Source organism: Trichosurus vulpecula, chromosome 1 (assembly GCF_011100635.1).
Source record: "Trichosurus vulpecula isolate mTriVul1 chromosome 1, mTriVul1.pri, whole genome shotgun sequence".
In the NCBI taxonomy this organism is placed as follows: Eukaryota; Metazoa; Chordata; class Mammalia; order Diprotodontia; family Phalangeridae; genus Trichosurus; species Trichosurus vulpecula.
The window spans coordinates 54379056-54390037 of record NC_050573.1 but is presented as its reverse complement, the minus strand read 5'-3'; positions in this window follow the sequence as shown (position 1 = coordinate 54390037).

Here is a 10982-nt window from a genome sequence, read left to right as displayed (position 1 = left end):
AGGATCTCTAGTGAGGGAGAACTCACTGCCTTTCCAGCTAGCCCATTCTATCTTGGAACAGCTCTATGAGGAAATTTTTTCCTTATCGCAAGCCTAAATCTGCCTCTTTCCAACTTCCAAGTCAGTCAATAAACATTTGTTAAGTGCCTACTACATGCTAGGTGCTGTCTTAAGTTCAGAAGGCCCAAAGAGGCAAAAGACAATCCCTGCCCTCAAGGAACTCATGGTCTAATGAGGGAGATGAGAGGCGAACATACATACAAACAAGCTACAAAATTATAATAGACAATAATCGAAAGGGGGAAGGGGCTAGAATTAGGAGGGCCTGGAAAAGTTTTCCTATGGAAAATGAGATTTTAGTTGGAACTTAAAAGAAGCCAAGAGGAGGGAGAGCATTCTCCCTTCCAGGAGAAGGAGGGTCTTATCTGTAGAACGGTCAGAAGGTCAGTGTTACTGGATCACAGAATATGTGGGGGGATGTAAGGTGTAAGAAGACCGGAAAGGTAGGAAAGAGCCAGGTAAAGAAGGGCTTCAAATGCCAAACAGACCACTTTGTATTTGATTCTAGTGGTAATAGGGAGCCCCTGGAGGTTATTGAGTATGTGAGTGACATAGCTGGACCATATTTTAGGAGAATCATTTTGGCAGCTGAATGGAGGGTGGATTGGATCAGGGAGACACTTGAGGCAGGCAGACCCTCCAGAAAAGTTCAGTTGTTTCAGTTGAGTCTGATTCTTCATGACTCCCTTTGGGGTTTTCTTGGCAGAGATGTTGGAATGGTTTGCCATTGCCTTCTCCAGGACATTTTATAGATGAGGAAACTGAGGCAAACTGGGTGAAGTGACTTGCCCAGGGTCTCACAGCTAGGAAGTGTCTGAGGACAGATTTGAACTCACAAAGATGAGTCTTCCTGACTCCAGGCCCAGTGCTCTAACCACTGTGATGCCTCGCTGCCCTCAGACCCATCAGAAGGTTATTGCAATAGTCCAAGGCATGAGATCAAGAGAGCCTGCACCACATTGTATGGTGACCAACTTTGATAGACTTAGCTCTTCTCAAAAATACAATGATCTAAGATAATTCCAAAAGACTCATGATGGAAAATGCTATCACATCCAGAGAAAGAACTATGGAGTCTGAATGCAGATTGAAGCAGACTATTTTCTCTCTTTGGTTGTTTGTTTTTTTATTTCTTGTGGTTTTTCCCTTTTGTTTTGAGTCTTCTTTCATAACATGGCTAATGTGGAAATATGTTTAAAATGATTGTACATGCATAACTCATATCAGATTGCTTGCTTGTCTTGGGGATGGGGGAGGGGAGGGAGGGAGAAAATATCTGGAACTCAAAATCCTATAAAAGTGAATGTTGAAAACTAAAAATAAATAAAATTGAGAGATAGAAAGGGGAGGGGGAGAGAGAGAGAGACAGAGAGACAGAGAGAGACAGAGACAGAGAGAGAGAGACAGAGAGAGAGGCAGAGAGAGAGAGAGAGAGCCTGTACCAGACGGGTGAGGTGTAAAAGGAGAGAAGGGGGCATATTTGAGATGTGCTGCAAAGGAGAAATCAACAGGCTTTGGTTTCAGCTTGGATACGGGGAGTGAGAGATAGTGAGGAATCCAGAATGATAACTAGGTTGTGAGCCTGGGAGACTGGGAGGATTATGTTGTCCTTGACAGTAATAGAGAAGCTAGAAGGGTAGGGGGGTGTAGGGAGAAATATAATGAATTCAATTTTGCGCATGTTGAGTTTCAGATGTCTGCGGGACATCTATCTCAAGATGTCTGAAAGGCAGTTGAAGATGCAAGGTTAGAGGTCAACAGAGGGGTCAGAACAGGAAAGGTAGATTTGAGAATCATCAGCATAGAGATGGTAATTAAATCCATGGGAGCTAATGAGATCACCAAATGAAGTAGTAAATACAGAGACAAGAAAATGGCCCAGGACAGAGCCCTGAGCAACACCTATGGTTAGAGGGCATGATTGGGGGAGGATCTATCAAAGGAGATGGAGAACGAACAGTCAGAGAGGCAGGAGGAGAATCAGGAGAGAGTAGTACCCTGAAAACCTAGAGACAAGGGAGTATCAAGGAGGAGAGAGTGATCCATAGTGTCAAAGGCTACAGAGAGGTCGAGGAGAATGAGGACAGAGAAAAAGCCACTGGATTTGGTAACTAAGAGATCATTGGTAATTTTGGAGAGAGTGTTTGTGCTCTGATGAGGTCAGAAGCCAGATTCTAAGGGGTTAAGGAGACAGTGGGAGGAGAGAAAGTGGAGGCACCTATTATAGACAGCCTTTTCAAGAAACTTAGCCACAAAGGGAAGAAAAGATTATAGGTCGATAGTTAGCAGGAGCTGGGGGAATCATGTGAGGGTTTTTTTTTTTCAGGAAGGAGGAGACATGGGTACATTTCTAGGCAGTAGCAGATGAGCCAGTAGACAGTGAGAGAATGGAAAAAAGTGAAAGAAAGAACATGATAAGTGATAACTGTTCCTAGTTCTGTACTCTGGAGCTTTTCCGTGTGAAAGTCCTTAAAATATTGGAGACAATGTTTATGTCTCCTTAAGCCTTCTCTTCTACTGGCTTAGCAATTGCCTGATTCTCATATGGTCTGATTTTGAGGCCATTCCCCAGCCCAGTTGCTTTGGCCTCCTTTGGAAACTCTCCAGTTTATCGATGCCTTTCCTAAATCCTTTAGACATGGTCTAGCTGGGGAAGAGGACAGAGCGACTAGCACCTCCTTCTTCATCCTGGAGATTACATGTATGTTAATACACCTTAAGATGGAGCTATCTTTTTTAGGGCTGCTTGAGTTTGTAGTCAGATTTTTTTTCAGGACATCTAATCAGGGCTCCCCCATGTTGTAGTTGTAAAGTTGAGTCTTTGAATCCAAGTGTGGGACTATGCAAATCCCTTTTAGATACTATCTTGGTAGATTTGGCCCAACATTCTAGTCTGTTGAGATCTTTTCTGGATCTTGATTCTATCATACAGTCTATTGGCCATCCCTCCTGGATTTATGTCAACTGTCGATTTGATAAGTATGTCTACTATGCCTGTGTTGTTGAGTTGTTTCAGTCATGTCCAACTCTTTGTGACTCCATTTGGGGTTTTCTTGACAAAGCTACTGGAGTGGTTTGACATTTCCTTCTCCAGCTCATTTTACAGATGAGGAAACTGAGGTGAACAGGGTGAAGTGATTTGTCTAGGGTCACATAGCTAGTAAGTATCTGAGGTCAAATCTGAACTCAGGTCTTCCTGACTCCGGGCCTGGTACTCTAGCCACTTTGCCACTTAGCAGATTGGTTTCTAGTCACTGATTTAAGTTAAATAATGACCTTTATTTATCTACTCATTTATTTATCCATTCATTTATTACAGGGTCAAGTACAGATCCCTGTGGCACTCTAACAAAGGGCTCCTTTCAAGTTAACACTGAGACACCAATGACTGCTTTTAGGATAGACTCTCAACCTGTTCCAAATACACCTACCTATTATTGTCTGGCCCACCTCTACATTTTGTTCATCACATTGTGCATCTCCGTTATGTGCTCATCACATTTGCAGATAGCACGAAGCTGGGAGGGTTAACCAGCACGATGGATGACATAGTCAGGATCCAAAGAATTCTTTACCTCCTAGAACAGAATCCATCATCTCTGTGTCAGGAGATGGGTAACAAGCTTCATCATGAGTCCTTTGGAATTGTGTTTGGTCATTAAAGTCTTCAAAGTTGTTTGCCTTTGCAATGTTGTTGTTATTGTGTAAATTGTGTTCCTGGTTCTGCTCACTTCACTTTGCATCAGTTCATGCAAGTCTTCTCAGGTTTCTCTAAAACCATTTCTTAAAACACAATAGTACTCCATTATGTTAATATAACAAATTTGTGCAGCCATTCTGATTCAGCCAACTGATGAGCACCCCCCAGTGTTTCCATTTCTTTACCACCATAAAAAGATCTGCTATGAATATTTTTGTACATTGGGTTCTTTTCCTCTTTCTTTGATCTCTTTGGGGTATAGACCTAGTAATGGTATTTCTGGGTCAAAGAATATGCACGGTTTGGTAACTTTGGGGGCACAGTTTCAAATTGCTTCTCAGAATGGCTGGACCAATTCATAGCTCCACCAACATTTGGGGCAATTAATTTGTTGTCCTAATAACTATGATGGAAATGCCTATTATCTTCCCAGGATGTGTATTCAGAAGATGACAGAGAACTTTCCAAAACCTTTCAAACTGGATAACCATTACCCAGTCCTAGTGATTCACATAGACATAAATGACACTGTCAGGAAGAATCTAGGGATCACTGCCCAAGACTATGATGTCTGTGGCTTAGTGGCACAGGTTATATTTTCATCATTCTTGTTGGTAGAAGCCAAATGGTACAGAAGAGGAAGCACATTTTGGAATGGCTCCTTAAGAAGGTGATGTTTAAGAATGGGAGTTGGATTTTTGGACCATGACTTAATGGAATAGTGAGATCCTAGCCTGAAATGGAGTGCCCCTAGCAAGAACTGGTAAGAATTTATTTGCTTAGGAGTCTTGAAAAGACTAGGTTGCTATTCGTTATAATGGAAACAGAAGTAAATTTTAGTGTTTTTCCATAGGATTTTTTTCTACATATGGCTCAAATGCATCAAATACAGATTCATTCAGTAGGACAAGGTAACTCATGACCAGAATCAATCATTTTGGAATTATTAGTCTTTTAGACTTCGGGGCTTTGGAAAGTGACAGAACTTAGAATCTTCCTATAAGAATTCCCATAAGGCCTTTAAGGACTTGTGCCCTCAGATAGCCTTACAAGTGAAAATAAAAAGCCTCATACTGGAATTCCAAGAAACAGGATTCTCTTGGCCAGTGTAGGAAACAGACTTGTATTATATGGGCTAGTTTAGAAACAGATTCATTTGTCAACAAATCGTTTGAATTGGACCATGTTTTCCCATAGAATTTATATTACAACTGATTATCAAGTCCCCAGGTAAGCTCACACAAGCTTAGTTAATCATTATTTATGATTATAATAATCATACGATATGATGATAATGATTAATTAATTATAATATTGCACAGTTCATGATGTTGCCCCAACCAACACTGTTTCACAGTAGTATTGCCAATGCAGTATCACTGAACTCTGATATAACAACACAAGATGACATTGTTTCATGATCGTGCCTGGGACAAGGGCTATATATGCCCTTCCACTTAGGGGAAGAGTCAATGATAATGCCTGTCTGAGGATGTACCAATACCTCCCAACCTGTGTACTGTGTATGGACCATTATAACTTTGCATCTTTGTAACTAATTACCCCTTGTAACATTGTTTTGACTAATGTCTTGTTTTCTCAGAACCAGCAGCTAATGACTTCAGGGAGAATATACCTGAACCTAACAATGATTTCAAACATTCGTTATAAGAAAACTTACTCTGAATTGGGGGACCTCAGAGACCATCTTGCTCAGTTATCACATAAAAGGAATCCCCACCATAAGGTACCCAACAAATGATTGTCTAGTCTCTGACTAAAGATCTCCAAGAGGGGGAACCCTGGGTCAGCCCATTCCTCTCTTGAGAAGCTCTAATGATAAAATGTTTCTCCTAACATCAAGCCTAAAATGCCTCTTTGCAATTTCCACCCATCATTCCTGGTTCTGCCCTCTGGGGGCCACACAGAACAAATTTAATCCCTCAAATACTTGAAAACAGCCACCACGGCCCCTTTCTCCAGGCTAAACATTGCTAATTCCTTTAACTGATATTCATATGGGACCTCAAGGCCCTTCACCATTCCTGGTTGTCCTACTCTGGACATTCTCCAGCCCACCTTCATTTATATCCAGATATCCCCAGTGCTTAGCACAGTACCTTGCACATAGTAGGAGTTTAATAAATGCTTATTCATTAATTGACTTATCAATGACCTCCCTAAATCATGACACTGAGAACTGAATCCAATTCTTCAAATATAGTCAGACCAAGGCAGAGGATTAAAGGGGCTACACGATCCTTATTCCTGGAAGTTGTGTTTTTCTTAATGCGGCTCAGGACGGCATTAGCTTTTGGGCGATCACATAGCACCTCCACCCCAGACCAAAAACCCAAGATCTTTTTTTTTTTTACACAAACTGCTATCTACCCATCCTGCCCCCATATTGAAACTGTGAAGTTGATCCTTTTAATACGAGCATAAGACTTTACATTTATCCCTATAGAATTCCATCTCACTAGGTTCAACCCAATGTTCTAGAGCAGTCAAACTCAAAGAGAAATGGGAGATACTAATCCATGCATAGTGATCCCTGCAGGCTGCATATTGACTTAGTCTTAAATGTAGTATTTTTTGTTGTTGAGTTGTCTCAGTGACCCCGTTTGAGGTTTTCTTGACAAAGATACTGGAGTGGTTTGTCATCTCCTTCTCCAGCTCATCTTACAGGTGAGGAAACTGAGGCAAACAGGGTAAAGTGACTTGTCCAGAGTCATACAGCTAGTGTGTGAGGTCACACTTGAACTCAGGTCTTCCTGATTAGAGGCCTGGCACTCTATTCACTGAGCCACCACCCAGCTGCCCTAAAATGTAATATCATCGATATTTTATTGCATTTTTATTTATTTGTTCAACATTTTCCAATTCCATTTTAATCTGGTTCCCACGAGTTGTCTCTAGCCTTTGTATCTGACCCCTCTGATCTGGGCTGTGAAGGATTTGATGGATCCTGACCGTATATTAGTTGTTGTATTGTATTAGTTATCCCTGCCAGCTATGTGCTATCTACAAATGTGCTGAGCATGCCGTCTCTGCCTTCATCTAAGTCACTAATAAAAATGTCAAAAGAGTCAAGTACGAGAATCCTGGGACCCTCCACTGGAGGCCTTCTGAGCTGACATGAAACAGTGGCTATGAGCTCCCCTTGGAACCCAGCCCTTCCCCCAGGTCCTAAAGCCTTGAAAACTGTATCATAATCTAGGCCACTCTCTCTCAATCTTTTCCATAAGAATATAGTGAAAGACTTAATCATTTATTCTTCTAAAATCTAAGCAGGCGATATCTGCAGCATTTTCCAACCTATTAGTTTAACAATCTTATCAGAAGAGAAAATAATCATAACTAACATTTATAGGATAATATATAACACTTTAAGGGTTGCATAGCATTATACGTATACCATGTTATCCTCACAACAACCCTGCGAGGTTGGTGCTATTATTATCCCATTTTACAGACGAGGAAACTGAGGTAAACAGAAATTAAGTGGCTTGTCCAGGGTCTCATGGCTAGTGTCCAAGGGTGAATTTATACTCAGGTCTTCCTGACTCCAGGCCTACCTAGCTGTCAATATAAATTGGAATTTATAATTCTCCTAGGGGGAATGCGTTTCTCAGAGAGTCATTCAACACTGTGATTTCCTGTTTAAAAGATGCTAGCCTGAGTGTGGTACCCAAGGTCGTAAGTCAAATCAGTAAGCATTTATTAAGTGCTTGCTGTATACCGGACACTGTACTAAGCGTTGGGGATGCAAAAAAGGCAAAAGATGGTCCTTGACCTCAAGGAGCTCTGGGCCTAATGTGGGAGACAATACATAAACAAATTTGTACAAATAAAATATATGCAGGATAGATCATCTCAGAGGGCAGGCAATAGAATGAAGGGGGATCTGGAAAGGCTTCCTGGAGAAGGGGAGATTTTAGCAGAGACTTGAAGGAAGCCAGGAAGGCTGAAGGTAGAGATGAGGAGAAAGGAAATTCCAGGCATGGAGGATGGGCAGGGTTGTGTGGCATGATTGGTTCTTGCCAGTGGTGTTTTGGAGGCTGTGCAGATAGCATCCTGAGAGCCACTTGTTAAATTTTCAGGGTGAGCATTTACACCTCTGAAATCAGCAAACTCTAACGAACAAGGTTTAATTTGTTGTTTTGTTGATTGTCTAGCCTTAAGAAAATGATGGAGAAAAATGTTAATAATGGAGATTTAAACTTTTTTTAAAATTGGAAACAATCAGGGTTAAGTGACTTGCTTAGGGTCACACAGCTAGTAAGTGTCTGAGGCTGGATTTCAATTCAGGTTCTCCTGGAGATTTAAACTTAAAAGTATTTCCTCCACTTTTTTTTGATCAGTTGTTAAAACATTACCAGCACATCCCTGGATGAAACCATGGTAGCTCTTCATAATCCTTGCTTTTTTTTTTCCTTCTTAAATCCAGACGTTCCTTAACCATCTCTTTCATAATCTGTTTCAGAGTATTTGTAGGTTACTGGCCCATGATTTTTAGATTTCCTCTTTTGGAAAATCGGGACATTGTCCTCCTCTCGTCTCCAATGCTATTTATTATCACTAAAAACAAAAAACTAGTTCCTCCATGTTACTGAGAATAAGATCCAGAATAAAATCTCCCCTTCGGTTCTTCCACCTCTGGAAAATGAAATTGTCATTAAGGCAAGTGAAGAAATGAGGAGTTGCTCCGCTTTGGGCCAGTCCCTCCTCACTACCCAACCAACCCTCCTCTGGGCAGCTGCCCTGGAACAACGGTGGAAGGGCAAGGGGAACCTTGCAGCTAAGCCACAGGGAGAGAGTGAGCAAGTCCTTGCAAGAACTGGTTGTTCTGAAAAGGGGACAGATCTTAATTTGCCAGCACAATGGCGTCTGCTCTTGCAATAAGGCAAATGAAAAGGATGTTAATTGTAATGACCAAACCTGGTTCCGGAGAATATTCTGTACAATGAGATGTGACTCCCTTCATCGGAGAGAGATGGGGAATCTTGGGCATGGAATGAGGTGCTTTTTGTCAGATGGGCTCCAATTGGTTTTGCTTTACTGGAGGGTTCATTGAGAGTGTAGGGGTAGGCAATATATCTGGAAATGACCACAATATATTTTAAAAAACTTCAGTAAAATCTGTTTTTAAAAAATGAATTATTTGGGACAGCTAGGTGGCATAGTGAGTAGAGCACTGGCCCTGGAGTCAGGAGTTTAAACCTCAGTTCAAATCCGGCCTCAGATACTTGACACACTTACTAACTGTGTGACCTTGGGCAAGTCACTTAACCCCAATTGCCTTGCCTTCCTACCTCCCAAAAATAATTTTTAAATGAATTATTCTCTGTCAACAGTCAATCCTTCTTTAAATATTCCTTTTTAGGAACTGTGTGATACAGTGAGGGAAATTTTAAAAACTCAAGATTTGAACTCAAAGGACATAGGTTCTAATCTTAGCTCTGCCTTGGGGCAAATCACTTCTCCTCCCTGGGACTCAGTTTCCTCATTTGTTACTTCCTTTTCCCCATCCTCAGATGATAGAGCAGTAGGTCTAGAATCAGGATGACCTGAGTTCAAATCCAGCCTGAGACACTTCCTAGCTGGGTGACCCTGGACACTTAACCCTGTTTGCCTCAATTTTCTCAACTGTAAAATAACAGCAGTTACCTCGCATGGGGGTTGTAAGGATCATATGAGATAACGTGTAAAAAGTCCGTAGCACAGTGCTTGGCACATAGTAGGCGCTCTATAAATGTTTATTCTCTTCCCTTCCCCCCTCCTCTGCCTTCGTAACATGAAGGGGCTGGACTAGATGACCTCTCAGGTCACTTCAAGTTCTAAGCTTGATGATGCAACAAAATCTACTCAAAAGGGCTTTAAAAGGAAAAGGAAGACAGAAGTTAAAAATTACCTACATTTATCCACCAAACCAGGCACATCAGAGCAGCCACAATGTAAGAAATTAATAGCAGTGAAATGCGCCAAAATAAATAGAAGAAAAATATACACTGTGTGTGTGTGTGTATGCATATATATATATATATATATATATATATATATATATATATATATATATATATATATAATTGTGACCCCATTTGGGGTTTACTTGGCAAAGATACTGGAGTGGTTTGCCATTTCCTTCTCCAGCTCATTTTACAGAAACTGAGGCAAACAGGGTGAAGTGACTTGCCCAGGCTCACACAGCTAGGAAGTGTCTGAGGCCACATTTGAACTCAGGTCCTCCTGACTCTAGGGCCAGTGCTCTATCCACTGGTCCACCTAGCTGCGCGAAGCCTCATGTATCTATACCCAAATGGACAAAGTATGGGTAACAGTCAAGGAGAACCAGAGATTTTAATGTAAGAAGACAAATTGGGCACCATAGGATCCTAGAATTCCATCTGGAAGGGACTATCTCAGAGGTGAGGAACCTGCAACCTCGAGGTCACATGTGATTCTCTAGGTCCTCAAGTGTGGTCCTTTGACTGAATTCAAACTTCACAGAACAAATCCCCTAAGGGAACCACATAGGGAGATTTGTTCTGTGAAGCCTGGATTTAGTCAAAGAGCCGCACTTGAGGATCTAGAGGGCCACATAAGGAGATTTGTTCTATGAAGTTTGGATTCAGTCCAAGGGCTGCACTTGAGGACCTAGAGGGCCACATGTAGCCTGGAGGCCACAGGTTCCCCACCCCTCAATTTACAAGGCTAGCTGAAAGTTGGTGGGATGAGACCAATGAGTGGGATGTAGTTCTGGAAGGTTCTACCTTCTTGAAAATGAATAGGATAGGTAAAAGGGGGGCATAGGTGTGGCAGCGGGTACAATAAAGATACACTTGTATGAGGAAATCCAGGAATCTGAGAGGGGAAGGAAACATAGAGGAAAGCCTTTGAGTGAAGACCAATTGAGGCAAGAAGATGACCAACAGCACCACTGAGGCATGCTACAGACCACCAGGACAGGAAGAGGAAAGTGATGAAGAGTTTGGGGACACAACCCAAGTTCGGCACACAGGCTTGATGGGGGATGAGGGAATTTCATTACCCAGACATCTGCTAGAGCATTCTTTCTCTGCCAAAAGCAGAACAGCTAATAAATTAATTGCCTTAATGATAATTTCAACCTTCAAGAGATGGAAGAACCTTTGTGCTGATTCTCACTGACAAGGAGAAACAGGTTGCTCGGGGGTGGAAATGATGGGAGTCTGGAGAGGAG